We start from the raw sequence: 24,786 nt of genomic DNA, 5'->3' as shown, positions 1-24,786 counted from the left end.
ACACATTTACAGAGCTAATGCTACTGCCCTCTCTCTCCCCCCCAAAAGAAGCAGCTTTGCCTCTCACGCTACTTTGGAAGATAAAATGGTTCTATATCCCTTAAAATGCTCTGAGGGGAACTTTGGAATTTCAATGAGGTTGTTTCATCCCTAAGTACGAGATATAAATCTGTTTGGAGCAGTGTATGTGCCTGCAAGAGAAGTATATCAACGTCGTGCTATTTAACCAGGCTGTGATACAGCAAAAACTTGCTGGTGCTTCTGCCAGGCTTTTGCATATTGCACCCAACATATTTTAGAGCTTTTTCCCTAAAGCACTAGTTCCTCTAGGAAATCCTCATACTCTCTTCTTGTCCTGCACTGGTACTCCTAAAAGGGACATCCTTGCCTTACTTGTCACTTTTACCATTGCTGGTCATTTTGTTGCAGAAGCAGAACAGCATCTCTCCCTATAGATTTTATTCTTTTCCATTTGGCAAGAGTGAATGGTGCCTTTCATTTACCTCTGCCTGCCTGTCAGCACCACTGTTACCAGGCATGAGCATTTCTTTGGGAATTGTACTGGTTCATGACTGTAACACTAAATAAATACGAGCCAGTGGACATTCTCTCCTGGATGGTAGCTCCTCATCCTAAAACTGTAGGATAAATATACTGTGTAAAGAACTGAGTCCAGATTAATACTTAAATTACAGGTCTCCCCAAGCCTACTCCATTCTCTACGCCTCCCTCAGCTCCAACTCTACCTCTAAACCACAGTACTTCCAAAGAAGCTGAACTAGATTAGATATGAAACAGCAATTCATTTATAGAAGTATGGTCCTGTATAGATGAGAATTGATTTACTGCACATGGGCAATTGCTGAACATGTCAGAGAAAGAAAGATGGGAAGCTAGGTAAAAAAAAGTGCCTATGTTAGCAGATCATGTTCCTTTGAACACACAAGCTCCTTCCTTTGGCAAAAAACTAAAACCCCACCTCAGTCTCTGGACCTAGTTAAGCCGGTTGCACGCTAGGTCTGTTTCCTCCTTTAATGAACGAGAAGATTTGTTAGAAAGCTGCTGTTTAAACGCTCACTGAAAATCGCATGATTGAGGTTAAAAATGCCTAGAACTGCATCTGAGCTGCAAACCACACACATCCCCCCTTTCTGGAAACCTTAAGCTCTGCAGATGTCCTTGTCAATATTTCAGATCAATGCCTCATGGCTTCCTGAAAAGCCAATGCATCTTCAGAAAGGCAGCACAGACGGGTAAAAGGCAAAATGTTCATACAACCAGCAAAGAGAGAAAACAATGGCTGGTTTTTAACAAAGGCTTTAGCTGTTGGAGACCTTTTTGCAGGATTGTATTATTTCTTCTAAATGGCAGAATCAAATGTGGCAAAATGACTATTAGCTACAGAGTGATATTTGGAAGGACGGAGCTCAAAATAAAGCTAATTATTAATCTCAGATGGAATAAAGAAATAAAAGCCATACTAGATAACCACTGCATCCCCGGAAACAGTCTTAAAAATGGAGTGTGTATTCCAAACTAGAGTAAAATAAAGCCGGGTACCCAGGCCTAATACGCCTAAGATAATGATTAAGATACAGAAAACAACCCACAAGCACAACCTAGATTGTTCTGTATGTTTCCAAACTCCAATCCTAGCACTAGTCGGAAATAGCTGGAACTTGCCAGACTGCTGTAAGTAACAATACAAATGAGAACTCAAATCTGTCTCATCACATGAGAACTCCCTTAGGAAGCTCTGCCAAACAGCACGTTTTAGGTCCTCCCTATAATATTGTAGCAACTATCAGAGCATTCATATATGACAGGACCTTGCCACGGTCAACACAAGCCGCTGCCTTGCAATGTTCACAGGACCAAACTGTTACAAACCATGATACAGCAATGCACAGTCCAGGGTTGTAACAGAGTTTGGTCCCATCTGTGCTTAGACCCATCCATGCTAATAAAATCGGGGTGGGGGGGGGGGAGGAGACGGACAGGACACACCATTCTGTAACCATGTTCCCCACTGCAGTTGCTGTTACAGCACAGACAATGCCTTAGAGCGAGTGGGGAGTGTCAGATTTTCACGCTCCACGTTGAGCGTTCCAGCTACGGTACCGTTTCTCACTGCATCACTGCTGCCGAACCTCCCCCACAGCCTTCAGTGCTTCCAAGCAAGCCTGCCAGTACTGAGAGTCAGGGCCCAAGATCTCCACTGGCAAACCAGCATGTTTTCAATAAGTCAGCCACGATGACACCAGAGACATGAAACTGCTGGAGGATCTGGAACTTGTTACAGAAATCAAAAGGTATAACATGACTGCTTAAAGCCACACTGCACTTCTCTGAGCTGGACCAAGCCCCTACTCCATTAGCTTCAATCTGCAGAAGCAGCATAGGGACTCCAGGGTCCTAGTTCACTGCCTGCATTCTTAAATGACAGCACAAGCACAGTTAAATGCTTCACATTTGAAACTAGGTTTACACTGTGCACACTTAGGCCATGTCTACATCTAAAATTTTGCAGCGCTGGTTGTTACAGCTGTATTAGTACAGCTGTATAGGGCCAGCGCTGCAGAGTGGCCACACTTACAGCAACCAGCGCTGCAAGTGGTGTTAGATGTGGCCACACTGCAGCGCTGTTGGGCAGCTTCAAGGGAGGTTCGGGGAACGCGAGAGCAAACCCGGGAAAGGAGACCAGCTTCGCCGCGGTTTGCTCTCGCGTTCCCCGAACAAGCAGGTCTCCTTCCCTGCGGTTTGCAGGGTGGTTCCGGGAAACGCGAGAGCAAACCGCGGCGAAGCTGGTCTCCTTTCCCGGTTTGCTCTCGCGTTCCCGGAACCACCCAGCAAACCTCAGGGAAGGAGACCTGCTTGCTCGGGGTTCGGGGAAAGCGAGAGCAAACCGGGGAAGGAGACCAGCTTGATTACCAGAGGCTTCCTCAGGTATGCTGGGATACCTGCTTATTCCACGGAGGTCAAGAAAAGCGCTGGTAAGTGTCTATATTTGATTACCAGCGCTGGATCACCAGCGCTGGATCCTCTACACCCGAGACAAAACGGGAGTACGGCCAGCGCTGCAAACAGGGAGTTGCAGCGCTGGTGGTGCCCTGCAGATGTGTACACCTCCTAAGTTGCAGCGCTGTAACTCCCTCACCAGCGCTGCAACTTTCTGATGTAGACAAGCCCTCAGGGTATGGCTACACTTGCACTTCGAGTGTGGTCGGAGTGCCAGCGCTGGGAGAGAGCTCTCCCAGCGCTGCACGTACTCCACATCCTCTACGGGTGTAGAGAGCTCTCCCAGCGCTGCACGTACTCCACATCCTCTATGGGTGTAAAGAGCTCTCCCAGCGCTGCATGTACTCCACATCCTCTACAGGTGTAGCTTGCAGTGCTGGGAGCCGCGCTCCCAGCGCTGCCGCCCTGATTACACTGAGGCTTTACAGCGCTGTATCTTGCAGCGCTCAGGGGGGTGTTTTTTCATACCCCTGAGTGCGAAAGTTGCAGCGCTGTGAAGCGCCAGTGTAGCCATGGCCTCACTGCTAGCTTTCAAGGGAGCATTCATTTCTCATGATTCTGGTACATGACATTTCCCCTATGAGCTCTGTTTACATCTGATAGCAGACTGCTGCCCCAATGCTGGCTGTGTAAACACAGGCCTTGGAAGCTGCCTGGCCCAGTTCAGTATCCTGGCAACTTGGCTGAAGCCAGCTTTACAAACTCACAAAGTGTGCAAATTAATTTCATTATCCGCTCTTGCGCATCATGAGGAGGGAAAACAAATAACCTGCCTGAAAGTACATTCTGGTAATTATTAACCTGACGTAAGTTAAACCCGTGGGGGTCAGAAGGGAGAAATGGCGGCAGAAGAACATGACAATTTTCTATTTGTGTTTATTATACAGCACTTCACTATTTTTTAAAATATAAAATACAACCTTGCACTTAAAAAAAACTAATATGCAGGATTTCTACCTTGCATGGCTGAATCTACTCGTTCTCTCAGACATTTACAGTAAGTGGAAGGGACCACTCAAATATTCCATGAACAGCAGGCAGACAAGACCTTCACTTCCATTTGCTTTTCAGTTTGATTTGTTAAATCTCTCACCAGCCCACACACGCACCTCCATTACTTTTGCAAAGTCTTTACCTTAACCTGTGCTGAAGAGCTAAATCATTAGATTGAAATCTGAAACTGTGAACGTGCTGTAGTAAAGGACCCAAAGAGAAAAAAGCCAGACCAATCACTACACGTATGGTAAAAAGCCAGACAAATACTCTGCAGCAAAGACAGATATGACGCATGCACACTGAGTAAAAATACAGAGATCAAATGAGATGGCCAGCTAAGCAATGAAATTGTGCAGCAAGAGGCATATCAGCTAGCTTGTCTCTGAAGAGATGAGAGAAGAAATGTGGCTTGCAGTATTCATGTAATGGGGCTCTTTTTAGAGCACAGGAGCTTATTCAAATAGTCAAAAGATATGTAGCATTCCAAATTTCAATTTACAGAGGCAGCTACAGTTTTGGTAGGGCAACTGGGATTACAAAATAAGACACTTTGGGGCAAAAAGTGAACACAAGGTATATAGTGGGTGTTTTGACTGCTATTTCACTTTAGATTAAAAATGGCCTACTTTGATGCTACTTTTTGTACTAGTAATTTTTTCACCTACACTAGAGAGTAAAAAAAAGTTTAAAACTGTGTACTGCAGAAATAATGTAATCCAGTGCTGTATGTCTGGATTACAAGATCCATTCCTGTGCCAACATGCACAAAAACATGTCCTTGTGAAATGCATACCTACAGAGCTGGAATCAAACTCACACAATTCATCTAATTGTCATGCAATGACTTCATTTCTTTGCAGTCCAGAAGGGTCTCTCTTTCCTAGGATATCTATGACATAATGGTTGTGGGCTATTTAATGAATCAGTTACTCTACCAAAATAAACAGGTTTAGCACAGTTTTTAAAAGTACAGTCTTCTATATTAAGTGCATCCAGATTAGATTCTTGATTTCTGTTTCTGAGGATTTCTGCCATAATGAGTGCTGTGGAAACTTGCATTGAAGTGCCCAATTTTTTGGAGTTTGGCCCTAAATCTGGATTATTGAGTACATCCTAATTTAGCTTTGACATGAAAATTTGAGATGCTTGTTGCTGGGAGTACAGCACAATCATAAACCTATATAGCTTTGCTGTGGCAGGGCACCAGGAAGCCTATAAGAATTATTAGCAAACCATTCAGAGAGGCACTGTCAAGGCAGATAGGCTTTAAAATTAATCTACAAAGCAGTTGTCAGGGATTTCAGAATGTACTTTTACAACTGGTTGCTGCTGCAGCTTGATATTCTCTTTAAAAAAGCTGTTGGATGCACACTAGTTTATAATGGGTCATACAGTAACGAAACATTTTTAAATAGTGAAACTGGATATTCTTCAGGGCATCTTAAGATAGGGTTTTAAAATGTGGCTCTTTTTCATATTAGCATGCAAACTTACACCCCACTTACACTCGTAGGTTTAAACCAAGCTAGCCAGAACCAGCTTTTAATATGGCTCCTGCATAAATCTGATACTAGTAGGATGGATAAATTCAGAAGCTCGCAGACAAATGACCTGGACATGGAATGGGCTAACTCCTCCTGGGAGAAAACAGATATAAACCAGATTTATAAGAAAAAGAGTCTTTTCTTTCATACTATATACACTACAGCCCACGCAGGGCAGCCTTACTCCACAGACAGAATGCTCTGTACTGCCAGAGATACAATTAATGACAGCACATCAGTTCACATGCTCTGGCCCTGTCCTTCCCTTGGATTATTTTTGGAAGGAAGGAACAGACTACATATCTACAATTCCTGAAATGAATTCCCCAGCAGTTCCAAAGCATTTTATTCTCCATGTTTTGAGGATATCAATATAAATAGATCACCTCAGAAATTCCTTCATGTTCCTCTTCTAACAGAAGATAGATGTATTGTCTTGTTCTGAAGTCTGATCACTCTCCAACAGCTCACTTGGTTGAAGGACCCTCAAGGGCTTCCCCTGGAAAAGGATGCCCAGATAGACACGGGATGCAAGTGACTCAATATGGGACCATTTGTGAAAGTACATTCTACCTTATCTTGCTCTGTATTTTAAATAGTTGAGTGTCTTAATTAATGGCATCTGGGGTTTATTAACCTTCAGAGTGTTTCCTCGTTTCTGCTGAGAAGCCAAATTATTTTTTTTTTTCCAAACAACCCATACATTCATCAGAATACACGCTCACTACCTCATTTTAATTCCTTGCACTTGCACAAATTCTCCAGTTGTTCAGTTCAAAACTTTCTGGAGGCCCTGCATTTTACGCTCACGCACTGTGCAAAAAAAAAAAGAAAAAAAGAAAAAAGCTAGCAAACACTAATGCTCTATGTCACCCTCACTTGATTAGACACTGGACAGACCACATCATTGTACAGGAAAAACTATTTCAGAAGGATACTTGAAGGTTTATTTTTTAAACCTAGTACAGTTTTTCATACCCTTTGGCATCCAAAAGAAAGAATATTTCATTAATTTTAGATCCAAAAGATCATCTAAAACAGTATGCCCATAATGTTGCAGTTAAAAGGCAGATACAGAATGTTCAACCAAGGTCAGAAGCTAGAGCCTCAAACCATTGAAAAAGGGGACTTCTTGACCTCCTGTTAGAAAACATCTGTTTCTAGTCCTGATAGGTTATAATGGATTGGTCCATAAACATGAATGTATATAGGGAGCTGTGGGCCTTCACCTAAAACAGAGGGTCTCAAAGTTTTTCACAGCATGGATAACACTTTAATAGAGATATTGTGTTGTGGATGTCACCCAGCATTCCCTCTCCCTTTCCATTTGCCACTGCATAACATCAATGTGGCAACTAAACCCATTGCTTATTTGGAAAAGTAATATTACGAAAACATTGTGTATTTTTGGATTCTTTTCATGCAATTTAGCAGCTGGAAACAAGGAACAGAGCCAGGACTATGTGACTAGCCAGACAGGCTGGGGACAAAGGTTCTATTCCCTTGTCCATACGTAACAAAGACTTCGAGTTTGATTGCCTGACAAGAAATTGTGTCTGTTCTCAATTTGAGGGCTATGATCTTGAGGTAAATGAAAGGTGGTTGCTGCAGTGACTATCTGAAGTTGTTTCTCTTCATTCTGCTTGGTCTGTTTTGGGCTACTGTAATAGGGTTTTTCCATTTTGATTCTTCTGTTTGTGTGTGAGATGCTCTCAGTCTAATATTGAGTTTTGTCCTCACTTTAATATAAATTAAAATGCTGCTGCTGCTATTAGTCTGAGGGTATGGGACACATATGCAGTAGTTTATTTAAAATTAAAGTTTTAACACCTAAATAATACTACAGATGATCTTATAAGTATGACCTGAAGGATGGGAGGTGATAGCCCTTTTTTAAAAAAAGTAACTTATTGGTTCATTTCTTATAAACATCTAATCCAATTTGGAATCCTAAACTTTTGTCTCAATAATATATTGTAATAATGAGTTCCACAGGTTAATTACATATTATGAAAAACATTTTCTTTTAAATTTGTTGCCTTCTCTTGTATTCTGGAATTCTCTCCAAGCCTCTCATCATTTTCACTGTCTCTCTATTTCTGCTATACTTTTTGTTTGGGATGATGTGAACAAAATGGAACAAGCTATTCACAGTGAAGACCCAGCACCAATTAATACAGGAGCATTATAAATTAGGGTTAGGTATTTGACCAGTCCAAAAGTATCTGGTCAAAAACAGCTGTAGCAATAGAGGTGGTCTATCTTGACTTTAGAAAAGCCTTCAATACGGTCTCGCCTGACCTTCTCATAAACAAGCTAGGGAAATGCAACCTAGATGGAGCTACTATCAGGTGGGTGCCGAAGCGGTTGAAAAATGGTTCCCAGAAAATAGTTATCAGTGGTTCACAGTCATGCTGAAAGGCTATAACGAGTGGGGTCCCGCAGGGATCAGTTCTGTGTCTGGTTCTGTTCAATATCTTCTTCATCAGTGATTTAGTTAATGGCATAGAGAGTACACTTATAAAGTTTGCGGACAAAATGAAGTTGGCAGGTGTTGCAAGTGCTTTGGAGGATAGGATTATCATTCAAAGTGATCTGGACAAACTGCAGAAATGGCCTGGATGAAATTCAATAAGGACAAAAGCAAAGTACTCCACTTAGGAAGGAACAATCAGTTGCACACATACAAAATGGGAAATGACTGCCTAGGAAGGAGTACCGCAGAAAGGGATCTGGCGGGGGGCATAGTGGACTGCAAGCTAAATACGAGTCAACAGCATAACACTGTTGCAAAAAAAGTGAATATAATTCTGGGATGCTGTAAGGAGGCGCCCTGGCTCCCCGCTGCGCCTGAGAGGGACGAGCCAGAGCAGGTGCCTCAGTGGGCGGAGTCAGCACAGCCTGTCCCCGCCCCCCGGAAGTCAAGGGGTGGGACAGGAAGTATAAAAGCCCGGCCACAGCGCTCAGTTGGGCGCAGGCTGCCGGAGAGGACAGACGCTGGTGCCTGTGCTCCCGCCGGGCCCAGCCTGCCCCGCGCCCACTACCCAGAGGAGCGCTGGCCTGACCTGACCCGCGCCCACTATCCAGAGGAACGCTGGCCGGACCTGCCCCGCGCCCACTATCCAGAGGAGCGCTGGCCGGACTTGCCTCCGACCCGGTACCCGGAGGAACGTCGGCCTGACCTGCCGTGTGCCCGATACCCCGAGGAGTGGCCTGAGCTTCCCCACGACCGGTACCCGGAGGAGCCCATGGTCTGGGACCCCCCAGACGACGCTGGCAAGGACCAGGTACCCAGAGAGGGGGAGATTGGAAGTGGCCCGGGGATAGCCAACCTTGGTTTGGCTCCTGAAGAGCCCGAACCCATGTCAGTGTGTTGCGGCCAGGATCCCCACTGACCGCAGCGGGTCTTGACCGCTGCTAGGGTCCCGGGCTGGAACGCAGTGGAGTGGGAGGGCCTGCGTTCCCTCTGCCACCCGTAACCGGGTGGCAGACTCCCCCTCTTCCCGCCTATTGCCACTGCTCTGTCCTGATCCAGAGGGCCAGAGCTAACTAGACTTGTGTTTGGTGCCCCGCCCGGACCAAGGGCTGGGCCCCGGTTGACTTTGCCACTGCTCTGTCCTGAGCCAGAGGGCCAGAGCTAACTAGACTTGTGTTTGGTGTCCCGCCCTGCCAAGGGCCTGGGCTGATACCGTGTTTGCTCAGCCCCTGCTAGAGGCCTGAGCCTGAACTGTTACTGCCCGCCCTGTCCAAGGGCTGGGGCTTATTTACTTTGAGAGCCCCGACCCCGGCTAGAGGGCCGGGGCTCTACCTTGTTTGCAGACCCTGTACCCCCTCAACACCTGCGGAGGGACTAAGCCTACCCGGACTGCAGCGTGCTAGGAGGCGCCCTGGCTCCCCGCCGCGCCTGAGAGGGACGAGCCCCGACATGACCGGCTTACATTTGGAAACACCACTGGGAGGGGACTGTCGCCCAGGATGTGGGCGCGGACCCTTAACGCCGGTGAACGGGGGGGCTGCGGGAGAGGGAGCCCCCTCCCCCGAGATGGACCTGTCCCAACTCGCCGCCCTCCTGACCGAGAACCAGGATCGGCAGCAGGCGGCGCAGTCACAACGGCAAGAGGAGCAGCAGGCCGCCCAGCTTCAGCAGCAGCAGCAGCTCGTCGAGCAGCTGGGGACTCAACAACGCCAGCTGATCCAGGACCTGGTTCAGCAGCAGCAGGAGTTCCAGCTGAAATGCCTCCAGCACCTTGCAGCGGAGCGGGGGCTCCGAGGGGGGTCCAGTCGGGGGGCACCGATGGCGGCCCGGGGCCCCGCCCACCGATCCGACTGACCAAGATGGGCCCGGGTGATGACCCGGAGGCCTTCCTGGTCACCTTTGAGCGGGTGGCCACCGTCACGGGATGGAACCCTGACCAATGGGCCTCCATCCTGGCGCCGTACCTGACAGGAGTGGCTCAGGCAGTCTACCGAGGCCTGTCTGCCGAGGCCGCCCAGGACTATGGGCAGGTGAAATCCGCCATCCTGGACGCCCTCGATGTGAGCCCGGAGACGTTTCGACAGCGGTTCAGGGGCCTGACGTACCCCACGGGGGCCCGGCCTCGTATGGTGGCCCAGGAACTGCGGGAGACCTGCTGGCGGTGGTTGCAGCCCGACTGTCGAACGTCGGAAGAGCTAGCAGAGCAGGTGATCCTTGAAAAGTTCACCCACATCCTGCCATCGCGAGGAAGGGCCTGGGTCCTCCGTCATCGACCGGCAACATTGGCTGCCGCTGTCACCCGGATGGAGGACTTCCTGGCAGCAGAAGCCCCGGTGGGCCCGACAGGCCGACCAACCCCACCGGGGCCAGAACGCCCCAACCCCGAGAAGAAGGCGACACCCACCCGGGCTGCAGCCCCACCAGCACGGCCGGCCCAAGCCCCAACTCCCGCTCCCCAGAAGGTGCCCGGGAACCCCGCAAGGGACTCCCTCAGGACCTGGCCCCGAGTCGGACGACCCGACCTAGGGCCTTGTTTCTTCTGCGGCAAGTCGGGACATCTCCAGAGGGATTGCCCCCAAATGGAGTGTACCTTTGGCCAAGTCTGCTCCGGGGAGGCTCGGGCCCGGCGCCGACAGCCCGCCAAGATTACGGCGCCTGTGATGGTTGAGGGGTACCCAACTGTGGCCCTCCTTGACTCCGGTTGCGGACAGACCTTAATCCACAACCACTTAGGTCCCCCGGCGGATGCACGCCTGGGGGAAATTCGCTTACAATGTATCCACGGCGACGTACGGCCGTACCCCAGTGCCTGGGCCCAACTGACAATCGATGGGGAGACCCGACGAATGGTGGTAGGTCTCGCACCGAGTCTGACGTATCCAGTGATCCTGGGCCGGGACTGGCCTGGGTTTCCGGCCGTCCTACGCCGACATGGCGGAGGCGGCCTGGGTCCCGTACCAGCCTTGGAAGGAGAGGCCCCAGAAGGGAAGGACGATGAGCGGGGCCCCCCAGAAATGGAAGAGGATGAGCTGGACCCCCCGGGGGACCCCGCCGCTGAGGACGGGGACGATGCCTCCCCGGGCGAGGCCAGGGATCCCTCGGCCCCCACAGACTTCTGCCAGGACCAAAGAGCTGACCCCACCCACAGCGAGGCATATGAACAGCTCGCCGCCGTGGATGGAACGATCCTCGATCCCGGGCGAGCTGCCCGGTGGCCACACTTTGAGTTGCGACAGAACCGCTTGTATCGGGTCGAGAGGGACGCACACACCAGGGAGCCCCAATCACAACTCCTCGTACCCCGCTGTCATCGGCGGGCCGTCATGAAACTGGCCCATGACGTCTCGGCTGCCGGACATCTGGGTACTGAAAAGACCCTAGCCCGAATATTGGGGCGCTTCTATTGGCTGGGGATATACCGCGAGGTGAAGGACTATTGTACCTCGTGCCCGGAGTGCCAGTTGACTGCGCCGGCGAGGACACCCAAGGCACCACTGGTCCCGATGCCGTTAGTCGAGACCCCTTTCGAGCGGGTGGCCATGGACCTGGTGGGACCCCTCCCTAAGAGTATTGCGGGATACCAGTACATACTCGTGATGCTGGACTACGCCACCTGGTTCCCCGAGGCGATCCCACTCCGTAACATCACCGCTCGCACCATCGCAGGCGAACTGGTTAAGGTCTTCGCCCACGTCGGCTTGCCCCAGGAGATCCTCACGGATCAGGGGACCAACTTCACCTCGCGGCTGTTGGAGCAGGTGTGCAGGCTCCTGGGGATCAAGCAACTGCGAACCTCGGTGTATCATCCCCAAACCGACGGGTTGGTAGAGAGGTTTAATCGCACCCTCAAGGATATGCTGCGGAAATTCCCCCCAGAAGACCTCCGCCGGTGGGACCAACTATTCCCGCCCCTGCTCTTGGTGGTGCGAGAGGTCCCCCAGGCCTCAACCAAGTTCTCGCCGTTCGAGCTATTATATGGCCGCCAACCGGAGGGCCTGTTGGACCTGATGAGGGAGACCTGGGAGCAAACCCCCTCACCCGCCCAGGGTCTCCTGCAATATGTGATCCAGCTCCAAGAGCGTCTCAAACAGGCTGGGACCCTGGCACAAGCAAACTTAAAAGCTGCCCAAGAGATGCAGGCCCAGACGTACAACCGGGATACGCGCACCCGGGACTTCCAACCTGGAGACCGGGTCTTACTCCTCCTCCCCTCCAGCGAGTCTAAGATCCTGGCTCGATGGCAGGGCCTGTACGAGGTGGTGCGAAAGGTGGGCCCCGTCACCTATGAAATTCGTCAGCCCGACCGACGGAAAGCGCTCCAACGGTATCATGTTAACCTTCTTAAACCCTGGCGGGAACGAGAAGGGTTGCTGATCAATCCCTGTCCACCAGAACCCGAACTAGGGCCCCAGGTACACACTACGGAAGACCTCGAGGGGCCCCAGCTTGGGGAAATGCTGACAGAAGAGCAGCTTGAGCAAACCTGCTGCCTCCTTCAAGCATTCCCTCGCACTTTTACGGCCCAGCCGGGGTACACCTCCATGGCCTATCATCGAATTCAGACGGAGCCGGGGGTGGTGATCCGGGCCACGGCCAGACCCCTGCCGTATCACCGAAGGTGAATTGTTGAAGACGAGGTACGGGCGATACTAGACCTAGGAGTAATTGAGCCATCACAAAGTGAGTGGCGTAGTCCCATCGTCTTGGTGCCTAAACCCGATGGCTCCCAGCGCTTTTGTATTGACTTTAGGCGCGTTAACGCCGTCTCCAAATTTGACGCCTACCCCATGCCCCGAATAGACGAGCTGCTGGCCCAATTGGGAGAGGCCCACTATATCACGACCCTGGACTTAAGCAAGGGGTATTGGCAGATTCCCCTGGATCCGGCCTCCCGGGAGAAAACCGCGTTCGCCACTCCGACCGGCCTATACCACTTCACGCGGATGCCCTTCGGCCTTCATGGGGCACCCACAATGTTCCAGCGCTTGTCCAGTCCTCCTCCAACCGCATCACGACTACGCCGCAGCCTATCTAGATGACGTGGTCATCTACAGTCGGCAGTGGGAAACCCACCTGGACAAGGTCGCCGCCGTCCTAAGGTCCTTGCGGGAGTCTGGGTTAACGGCCAACCCTTAGAAGTGCCGCATCGGCTGGCGTGAGACCACCTACTTGGGGTATACCGTTGGCAATGGACAAGTGAAACCTCTTGTGGACAAGGATCAGGCCATTGCTGCCTGTCCACCGCCAACCACGAAGCGCCAAGTCCGCCAGTTCTTGGGGCTGGCGGGTTATTATCGGCGCTTCATTCCTCGGTTTGCAGCAATGGCCGCCCCCTTGACCGGGCTCCTTACCAAGGACAGCCCGCGACACGTACGCTGGACCCCCAAGTGTGACGAGGCTTTCCAGTCACTGAAGGCAAGCCTCTGCAGCAAGCCAGTCTTGTTTAGCCCGGACTTCCAGCGACCATTTGTCCTACAGACAGATGCGTCGGAAGTCGGGCTCGGGGCTGTCCTCTCACAGGAGGTGGATGGGGAGGAGCATCCGGTACTCTATATCAGCTGGAAGCTGTTCCCCAGAGAACAAAACTACACAGTCGTTGAAAAGGAGGCCCTCGCGGCGAAGTGGGCCTGCGATGCCCTGCGTTACTATCTCCTTGGGGCCCCGTTCACTTTGGTCACCGACCACTCCGCCCTCCAATGGCTATGCCGGATGAAAGACCACAACATCCGGCTTCAATGGTGGTATTTAGCCATGCAGCCCTACGCCTTCACCGTCCGTCACAGGGCGGGAAAGGACCACGCCAACGCAGACTTCCTTTCCCGCCTGGGGGGCCTGGACGAGCCTGGCCCCATTGCCCGGGAGCCAGCCTTGGGGGGGGGTGTGTGTGTAAGGAGGCGCCCTGGCTCCCCGCCGTGCCTGAGAGGGATGAGCCAGAGCAGGTGCCTCAGTGGGCGGAGTCAGCACGGCCTGTCCCCGCCCCCCGGAAGTCAAGGGGTGGGACAGGAAGTATAAAAGCCCAGCCCCAGCGCTCAGTTGGGCGCAGGCTGCCGGAGAGGACAGACGCTGGTGCCCGGGCTCCCGCCGGGCCCAGCCTGCCCCGCGCCCACTACCCAGAGGAGCGCTGGCCTGACCTGCCCCGCGCCCACTATCCAGAGGAGCGCTGGCCAGACCTGCCCCGCGCCCACTATCCAGAGGAGCACTGGCCGGACCTGCCCCGCGCCCACTATCCAGAGGAGCGCTGGCCAGACCTGCCCCACGCCCACTACCCAGAGGAGCGCTGGCTGGACTTGCCTCAGACCCGGTACCCGGAGGAACGTCGGCCTGACCTGCCATGTGCCCGATACCCCGAGGAGTGGCCTGAGCTTCCCCACGACCGGTACCCGGAGGAGCCCATGGTCTGGGACCCCCCAGACGACGCTGGCAAGGACCAGGTACCCAGAGAGGGGGAGGTTGGAAGTGGCCCGGGGATAGCCGACCTTGGTTTGGCTCCTGAAGAGCCCGAACCCATGTCAGTGTGTTGCGGCCAGGATCCCCACTGACCGCAGCAGGTCTTGACCGCTGCTAGGACCCCGGGCTGGAACGCAGTGGAGTGGGAGGGCCTGCGTTCCCCCTACCACCCGTAACCGGGTGGCAGACTCCCCCTCTTCCCGCCTATTGCCGCTGCTCTACCCTGATCCAGAGGGCCAGAGCTAATTAGACTTGTGTTTGGTGCCCTGCCCGAACCAAGGGCTGGGCCCCCGTTGACTTTGCCACTGCTCTGCCCTGACCCAGAGGGCCAGAGCTAATTAGACTTGTGTTTGGTGCCCCGCCCGAACCAAGGGCTGGACCCCCGTTGACTTTGCCACTGCTCTGTCCTGAGCCAGAGGGCCAGAGCTAACTAGACTTGTGTTTGGTGCCCTGCCCTGCTAAGGGCCCGGGCTGATACTGTGTTTGCTCAGCCCCTGCTAGAGGTCTGAGCTTGAACTGTTACTGCCCGCCCTGTCCAAGGGCTGGGGCTTATTTACTTTGAGAGCCCCGACCCCGGCTAGAGGGCCGGGGCTCTACCTTGCTTGCACACCCTGTACCCCCTCAACACCTGCGGAGGGGCTAAGCCTACCTGGACTGCAGCGTGCTAGGAGGCGCCCTGGCTCCCCGCCGCGCCTGAGAGGGACGAGCCCCGACCCGACCGGCTTACAGATGCAGAGTGTTGAAAGCAAGACACAAGAATTAATTCTTCCGCTCTACTCTGCACTGATTAGTGCTCAACTGGAGAATTGTGTGCAGTTCTGGGAGCTACATTTCAGGAAAGATGTGGACATATTGGAGAAGGTCCAGAGAAGAGGAACAAAAATGATTAAAGCTCTAGAAAACGTGACCAGTAAAGGAAGATTGAAAAAAATTAGGTTTGTTTAGTCTGGAAAAGAAAAGACAGAGGGGACATAACAGTTTAAGTACATAAAAGGTTGTTACGAGGAGGAGGGAGAAAAATTATTCTCCTTAACCTCTGAGGATAGGACAAGAAACAATGGGCTTAAATTTCAGCAAGAGAGGTTTAGGTTGGACATTAGGAAAAACTTCCTGTCAGGGTAGTTAAGAACTGGAATAAATTGCCTAGGGAGACTGTGGAGTCTCCATCATTGGAGATTTTTAAGAGCAGGTAAGACAAACACCTGTCAGGGATGGTCCAGATAATACTTAGTCCTGCTATGAGTGCAGGGGACTGGACTAGATGACCTCTCGAGGTCCCTTCCAGTCCTATGATTCTATGATACTGTAAGCTCTTTGAGGCAGAGACTGCGTTTTTTAACTTGTTTAATGTGTTCTGTAAATTCCCATGTACACTGATGGCCTGGTATACAAATAAAGATATACATACGTACAATGTGTTCTAGATGATCCCACCCAGTCAAGATGCTCAACTTTCAATTAGTTCACCTTTTCTCCCCCTCAACAAGTGGCATTAGCATATAGTAAAGTGAGTGACCAGTGAGTGGGAGGGATTGCAACTGCTTTGGAGGACAGAGTCAAAATTCAAAATGATCTGGACAAATTGGAGAAATGGTCTGAGGTAAACAGGATGAAGTTCAATAAAGATAAATGCAAAGTGCTCCACCTAGGAAGGAACAATCAGTTTCACACATACAGAATGGGAAGAGACTGTCTAGGAAGGAGTATGGCAGAAAGAGATCTACGGGTCATAGTAGACCACAAGCTTAATATGAGTCAACAGTGTGATACTGTTGCAAAAAAAAGCAAACATGATTCTGGGATGCATTAACAGGTGTGTTGTAAACAAGACACGAGAAGTCATTCTTCTGCTTTACTCTGCGCTGGTTAGGCCTCAACTGGAGTATTGTGTCCAGTTCTGGGCACCGCATTTCAAGAAAGATGTGGAGAAATTGGAGAGGGTCCAGAGAAGAGCAACAAGAATGATTAAAGGTCTTGAGAACATGACCTATGAAGGAAGGCTGAAGGAATTGGGTTTGTTTAGTTTGGAAAAGAGAAGACAGAGGGGACATGATAGCAGTTTTCAGGTATCTAAAGGGGTGTCATCAGGAGGAGGGAGAAAACTTGTTCACCTTAGCCTCCAATGATAGAACAAGAAGCAATGGGCTTAAACTGCAGCAAGGGAGATTTAGGTTGGACATTAGGAAAAAGTTCCTAACTGTCAGGGTAGTTAAACACTGGAATAGATTGCCTAGGGAAGGTGTGGAATCTCCATCTCTGGAGATATTTAAGAGTAGGTTAGATAAATGTCTATTAGGGATGGTCTAGACAGTATTTGGTCCTGCCATGAGGGCAGGGGACTAGACTCGATGACCTCTCGAGGTCCCTTCCAGTCCTAGAGTCTATGAGTCTATGAGACATTTAAGCAGGCTTGGTAACTGATGGCACCATGATGCAACCAGAAAGGTAGGCTCCCTCTTACATCAGGGCATTCTGGCTGAAGATCTGACAATATTTGATCATGGTCAAATAATAGGTGTTCAACTAACAGGCTTGCCAAACCTATTATAAGTATTTTCAATATCCTCTGCCTCTTTTCTTAATGCTTAGCATCTTGTTCGTTTTCTGACACACTATTTTCCATTGAGCAGTGGTTTTCATTGACCTGCATGTTACTTCGGTTTAAGTAGATCACCTTTCCTGACTGCTCCAAAGCGAAACAAACATCATTTTGGTGTCTAGACATTCCTTCTCTAAATGGTGTCCTGAATTGACATCAGACTAGTAAATATTTGGGTAGTTGCCAATTACTAATTGCCTCTAACCACTCTCAACATTGTGCACTCACTACCACTCACCTGATCAGTGATATTTATATTCTTATGAAGGGCCATCTGATGACAATCACCAAAACATGCAGTATGGCATGGCAGGGTATACAAACCAGGTTGTAGTCTAAGTGGGTACCTAGGTATTCTAGCCTATAGCATAATTTTGTAAACGGTTTTCCAGTCATGGCTGGACCTGGTCTACAGAGAACTGGACCTGTTAGCACCTTTATTTTGCAAGCACTGTGTTTAAACAAGATTGTTCTAGCCTAGCATGAACGCTAGGCTATAGAGCGCTAGAGTCCCAAGCATACTATGACCAACAGAAGAGCTCCCTGACAAAGGTCAAACCAGACTTCACCAAAAACAATGTAGCTAACTTGGAGTACAAGATTTTTCGGGCCCAGCATTAATAAAGATTGAATTTAAGGTCATTCGGTTAGGAATCCGATTCTGAACTACTGCCCTTAAATGTTATTAGGGCGCCATTGGCATGCCAAGTGCTTTAACAGAAGGTCTGTGGCCCCAAGAGTTTACAGTCTAAATCAGACCACACACAGCCCGGGGGGGGGGGGGGGGAATGGAACATGAGTATCTCATACGCCTGGCCCCCTGCATTTCACTCTGTGTGGAACCACATAGCTCAACCACTCTTAAACAGGATCCCTGGGCTACAACCCCCCATTTCCAGCTGTGTTACCGTAACAGGACCAACCTGATTTGGCACCTGTTAGCCCATTTGCCCCAAGGGCCTGGTGCCAGCAAGGTGGTTAAAGCAACTGTTGCATTATTCCATCTAAATGAATACAATACAACTCAACACCAGCTTCTTCAAAACAAAGCATGATTTATTCATTCACCCAAAAGTACAAAGCACAGAGAATGAAGGGTAAAAACAGTGATGATCAACATGCATTATTTCACCCTTAATCTCTGCTTACAAGCTGTTGTATGTTTCAGAAAACCAAGCAACCTCCATCTCTGGGTTGGGAGAAGCAGACTGCCCCTGCTGCAGTTGCTGCATCTCTCTGTCTCCTTGCCAGCTGTCAGCTTTAAAAAGCAATGCTCCTTGGGCAGCTCTGGCCACGTACTCAACCCTCCCTCAGGGCCGCCCACAGGCCAGGGGGGCGGGGTAAACGGGGCAATTTGCCCTGGGCCCCGCAGGGGCCCCCAATCCCACCTCCGCCTTCCCCCATCCCCCAGCACCTCAGCGCGCTGCATCAGGAGCGGCTCTGGACAGCACTGCAGTGGTGGGACCTGAGCTCCTCCCACTGAGTCAGAGCCACGTGGTAAGGGGGCAGGGTTGCAAGCTCCAGTCCCGTCAGAGCCAGGCCGCTGCAGCACTGTCCAGGGGCCAGGGCAGCTCCTGGACGCTGTGCGCTAAGGCGCCGAGAGAGGGGAGAGGTGGCGGTAACCCAGGAGCAGTCCCGGATAGTGCTGTTGGGGCTGTCAGGGGACAGGGGGTTGGATCATGGGCATTCCGGGGGTCTGTCAGGACTCGACGGGGGGGTGGATGGGGTGGGGCAGTGAGGGGATAGGGAGGGGGGGTTGGGTCTGGGGGGGGGTGGATGAGGAGGCGGTGAGGGGACAAGGAGCAGGATGGGTTGGGGATTCTGAGGGGGGCAGTCGGGGGGCAGGAAGTGGGTGGGGGTCAGATAGGGGACAGGGCCAGGCTGTTTGGGGAGGCACAGCCTTCCCTACCCTAAAGCTCATTCAGCAGTTTGAGACTTGCAGACAGCTATTTAACACAAAGAGCCAACCTTTTATCTTCTCCCTTAGGGCCACCATTCCTTTCACTTCTCAAATGCCAAAGTATAGTCTACATTTAATTTCAGTGCCATAGGGAGATTCATGTCAGCCACTTTAGATTAACAGTGATAGAGCCAAGACAGCATGCAGGAGGGATCGCATGAGAAGAGCAATATCCTACACCACCTACCTCCTTCCCAACCCTATCAAGGGAGACCCCCCTCCCCTGCATTCCCCGAGGCTCCAGAGGGGTTAATTCAGTGGTTCTCAAACTTTTGTACTGGTGACGCCTTTCACATAGCAAACCTCTGAGTGCAACCCCCACCGTATAAATTAAAAACACTTTTTTATATATTTAACACTATTATAAATGCTGGAGGCCAAGCGGAGTTTGAGGTGGAGGCTGACAGCTCGCAACCCCTAGTAATAACCTTGTGACTCCCTGAGGGGTCCCAACCCCCAGTTTGAGAACCCCTGGGTTAATTTAATTTTAGCACCCTGTGTCCATTCACATGCATGTGCTATTTTGAGTATTTCAGTTTTCACATCATAGCCTCATCCCAGATTCTGGAACAAGCTCAAATGCTCAGTTTGTGGAGTATGTACATAAGCTCTACTAAAGACAAACCTACAGTAACCGTCTCCAGTTTGTGAGGGACTCCATGGAGCCAGTCTCTAGGAAACAGATCAATTCATGGAGGTTAAGGCCATTAATGGCTATTAGCCAGGCTGGGTAAGGAATGGTGTCCCTGGCCTCTGTTTGTCAGAGGGTGGAGATGGATGGCAGGAGAGAGATCACTTGATCATTACCTGTTAGATCACTCCCTCTGGGGCACCTGGCATTGGCCACTGTCGGTAGACAGGATACTGGGTTGGATGGACCTCTGGTCTGATGCAGTATGGTCATTCTTATGTTCTAAGCTAAATTAACTCAAAGTTATGGAGACAGATGAGTCAAGGAAGCCAGCAGGGTATCAGAAACCTGGAAAAATCTCTGACTGGATGGGCTCAGGCGTTTGGTCACAAGCTGAGGTGGTTCAAAAGTTTTGAATTTTTTTAAAGCAGTTTTATTTATTGTTTCTTTAAACAATCAAACACAGCAAGCAGCAAATATTTGGCCACACACTTCTGAAACCCCAAACCATGTTCAGGTTTTGGCAGACTAATTTCAGCTTTTCAATTAAAAAAACCACAACTATTTTTGAAGGAAAGCAGACATTGTCTGTGATTTTTTCTGCTTTTAAGCCCCCCCCTTGTTTTCAATCCAAAAAAAGTTTTGATGGAAAGTATTTGTCCAACCCTTTTAATGAGCTTTAGTGCCTTTTAGCACTAGCTGATGCTGAGAACTTTGTAAAGGTGACTTGAAAAGAAGTTCTCTCACAACTGGGTTTGTGCCAAGATGCGGAAGGTTTTTAAATGTTTATTTTTCTCAGGGCCACCGGGGGGGGGGGAGGGAGAGGAGCAAGTGGGGCAATTTGCCCCGGGGCTATAGGGGCCCCCACAAGAATATAGTATTCTATAGTATTGCAACTTTTTTTTTTTTTTTTTTTTTAAATAGAAGGAGCCCCCAAAACTGCTTTGCCCCAGGCCCCCTGAATCCTCTGGGCGGCCCTGCTCTCCCTCCCCCCACTTTTCTAGGGCTCAGTCTCTAATGTTCAGTGTCCTCTTTGGATCTTAGGTTCTGCATTGGAAAGTGGCAATTATTATAAGCCTGGATGGACACAGGTAGGGGGTATGCCCCACTGTTCTACTTTGCCTACTTGGTTCCTTGAACGACCTGTTTTGTTCTAACTCCACAGCAAGGCACCCTTCATAAACACACTGAGGTGTGCGTCATATTCACAAAAAGTAACAGACATTGCCCACTGTCACAGTTTCATTTCTGATACTCCAGCAACGTGTTTGTTACAAACACTGGCATTTATTGCCTAGTCTGTGGTGTGCAGCTGTGTCTTTATACCTCCTCCTGCTGAAGAGTTATGCAGATCTCTCCAACGGTCAGCGTGGTCCTACTGCCACACGGCCAGAACACCAGGCGGCAGCCTGAAGTGCCAGCTCCCCATCTACTAACTGGTTTGTACCAGTCACAAGAAAGACTAATGCACCAGGGCGAATCTGAAGATTTACCTTTGGTCAGCAACCACCACCACCACCTTAGGAAAACCGCTAGCAGCACATTTGTAAAACCAAAGACTTAAAGATCTGGGCTTCTCTCTTCCTCCTCAAGCCATACACTTTTGAACCTTGAAATAAATGGTTTCTTTAAGCAGCTGCAAAACAACTGCGAACCTTCCCTTCTCCAAACCAAGCCACTCTCTTGGTCATAAAGCAAAGGAAGTTCATGTTTTAACCTCCTGGATTTATGCAGTTCAGTCCAAAGCAGTGTTTATTTTCTTCAGTTTTAAATTACATAATTACATTGCCAAAAGTGCATTTAACAGCTATTCTGAACCTAAGGCCAGCACAATACAGTGTAAGAAATAACACACTGAGTAATTTTCAGTAGCAAACAGCAGCATTTTAAGGTGTAATTCCACTATGCGCACAGCGCATTTAACTGCAGATGATCACACAGTAGTCAAAATCTGTTTCTGATAGTCAATAGTAATAAATAACCTCAATGAAAAACTGAAAGGGACTGGGGTGGCACAGTTAATGTATCTGCTAATGTCTCGTCTTGAACTCACACAAAGATGAATGATGCCTTTTAAACAGAAACACTGATACTAATAAGCAGCACCATAGTTAGCAAGTTCTTGGCATTCCCTTTAAAGGCACCTTTCAGAAGGGTCTCTCTCCCCCTTCCCCCACACCATATATTATACACGCTGGACCGCAACTTTGTCCAAGTAGTTATGTAGGCAGCTTAAAGCAAGGGAGGGTTTGAGGGGGTGGGTGAGATGGGAGAGGTTACTTCAAAAGAAAAAAAATGGGGCTTTACAGGTTTTTGATCATGCGCTAACTCTGTGTTTTTCAGAGACCTGATCCTGAGCTATGAACAAGAGATTTATTTTCTAAAAACTCAATTTAAAAACTAGCTACTTTTATTTAGCTTTGCAGAGCGCAGCCTAGCATGGCTGTGCAGCAGCAACACCGCAACTCAACACTTCATACAGGCGTTGCAGGCATGGATACTATGCAAAGCACATTGATTAGGATGGGGCTTTGCATGCTCATTTACATTATAACTGTTCCACTCCCATTGCATCAGGCTCTATGAATGGAAGCACTGTGTCACTGCAGAGAGTTCTTCACATGGAGTCCCAGCAAAAGGGAGCCTGTCACTCGGTAGTAACACAAAACAAAATCCCAGCAGACGTCCATTAACGTCCAAGGGGCAGCAGCCCAGTGTGTCAGTGGAAGAATTCCTTGAAAACTAAGACAGTGAAATGAATTTAATAAAAAACCTATTAAGCAACATTTCTAGCCTGAATTAAACCATCAAAAGCAAGGAAAACCGACCCGAGACATTAACCCCGCGTCAGACTCCTTAACACTGCATGTTCAGCACTATCGTTCCCAACCCACTACTCAAAAATTCCTATTACCCAACAAGAGTTCAATAAACTTATGGCTAATTCGGACTCCTGAGCTTGTCCCAAGTTTGACTACACCTGCTCTCAGGGGATTACATTTGGATACTTGGAATAAAGAAGCAAATTATGCAGAAGTGCGTGCAGTGCCCATATATACCCATATGCACATGCGAGCTTCTGCGCGTGCATACACCATTGGAGATGTGGGCTAATGTGCTCAGAACTGTAACAGCTGTTAACCCCAGCTCAGAACACATTTTCCATGGACCAAGGGGACATACTAACAGGTTTTAAATAAATTAAGGCAAAAATGATCCAACCAGTTATAAAAGCAGGTCGGCTGAATGCAAGAGATGAAACTCTGCTAGCAATGGCTGAGTATAGCATTTCTCCCTCTTTCTACCGATGTCAGGAACTTGGCTGGCACTGCAGCACTGCATAAATGCAGACCTCTACATTTGAAGAATGCCTCTGCTCTTCCAAAGCAGGCAAGGAGCCATGGATTTTTCCATTACAGCAGAATCTGCACTCACTATATGGAATTATGGGTTTGGAGAGCACTACTGGTTTGTTTACTGGAGTTATAATTTCTATAACTCTTCATCTTAACAGAATCTCTTGTAGCTGTACATTATTTTCTTCAGCTTTTCCCCAGCCAATACAGACTGATGGCCTAGAAAAAGCATCCTCTCCTTCCCACAGCCCTGTAATCCAGGAAAGTGACAATCTGTGTCCCGGGCCCCTCTCGTCTCCCTCTGGGTTGATCTCACTCTGCACAGGCTTAGCCAAACTAAGGAAATGAGCAGCACGGTTTCCAAATCCAATTCAGAACTGCTCTCCTGGCTTTCAGGACTTCCCCATATTCTTACTCCATCATGTGTCTCTGACCACCGCCCAGCTGCTCCTCCTGCTTCTCCTCCACAGCTAGTGGTTGTTGATTAATTCATGCTGCTGTGCTTATTTAATATTCCCCCCCTTCCTGCATCCCACAGACTGTCACTGCCTCAATATATCTTCCTTTTACCTTAAACTGAAGGTCTCCAATACATTCCGCACTTGGCCATTAGAAGGTGTTGCTACATAAAAGTATGTTGTACAGTAAGGAAAGCAGAAAGAAAAAAGCGTGGGGGGTGTGCCTGGCGGCCAGACCCATAACAAATCACTCATTTTCCAGTTTTCTCTTACTCTTCAAGCTTGTGTGTCTAGGCCACTGCAACGCTTCAGCGAAGACGCTGCCTATGCTGACAGAAGGGGTTCTCCCATTGCTCTCTACACTGGGGGTTAAATCAGTTTAATGGCATCGCTCAAGGGTATGGATTTTTCACACTCGAGTGATGTAGTTATATCAAGCTAATTTCCTCATGTAGACCAGGCCTGAGAGAGAGTAGGCCAAGAACAAGCCCTTTAGCTCCCTCAGCATGACTGGAGGAGTAAGCCACATGGAGGGTGCAGATACCTTGCCACCCCTTCAGCCAGCTGGTTCCATTACTACATGCAGTTCTGAAGCACTTACCACTGTTGCGAGTGGGCGCTCAGAACAAAAATCTTCATTGTGCAGTCAATCAGAACCCCTTACTGAAGGGTCAGATTCCAAGTGGCTAACTTGCTCTGAACACAGAGAGACACAGCCTGCCAAATTTCCTTTTGGTTTACGAGCATTCTTTCCTCTTCAGAGTTATGAGCTAGGCTTCAGCTCCAGGAGCTCACTCTGCGTCTTGTTCTAAGGGGCTGTTTTTCTAGTGACATAAGATTTTAGCCACATGAACTACTGGCATTTTTGTGCAACACTGAAATGCAAGCGTTCTCTTGCAATTGTTATAGAGCTGTTGGACTGCTGGATTATGTAAGAGCTGTGTTACTGGCCTTGCTACTTGCGAGGAAACCTTCAGCTCTGTAAATTGATACAAATCACAGAGTGGACTGACTCCATCTGAAAAGAATGGGCAGGGGTGGGGAGGGCGCTTTACTGAATTTCAGAGTAGACCGCAATAAAGTAAGCGTTTAATTTAAAAGCTACTGGATGACAAATTCACAAATTCTCCCATAGCCTTTGTACACACGAGTCTCCCCCAAGGCTGCAGGAGGGAAACAATATTAAAATATGTTGCCAAGCTGTTATCCTTCTTGCACGAGGAGAGAATGTCATGAAAATCCATTTGATAGGTCCCCAAGAAAATCGTATATTTAGAAGGTGGGCAATCACATAAATATAG

At 49.4% G+C, this 24,786-nt stretch overlaps 1 protein-coding gene across 2 annotated transcripts in view; it reads right to left on the bottom strand.

The window, feature by feature from the left end:
- The window catches only part of ANKRD11 (ankyrin repeat domain containing 11), a 237,057-nt gene that overhangs the window by 78,211 nt on the left and 134,060 nt on the right, over nt 1-24,786 (bottom strand). Inside the window, exon 3 of one of the 2 annotated variants that reach the window (XM_050922636.1) lies at nt 5,945-6,057. The exons of the other annotated variant lie outside the window; for it this stretch is intronic. The gene's annotated coding sequence lies outside the window, so the exon portion shown is untranslated. The remainder of the gene's footprint in view (nt 1-5,944; nt 6,058-24,786) is intronic. 2 annotated transcript variants of the gene reach the window in all.

This window comes from Gopherus flavomarginatus, chromosome 14 (genome assembly GCF_025201925.1).
Source record: "Gopherus flavomarginatus isolate rGopFla2 chromosome 14, rGopFla2.mat.asm, whole genome shotgun sequence".
NCBI classification, from domain to species: Eukaryota; Metazoa; Chordata; order Testudines; family Testudinidae; genus Gopherus; species Gopherus flavomarginatus.
The sequence above is the reverse complement of the archived record's forward strand: the minus strand, read 5'-3'. Positions and strand labels throughout refer to the sequence as shown.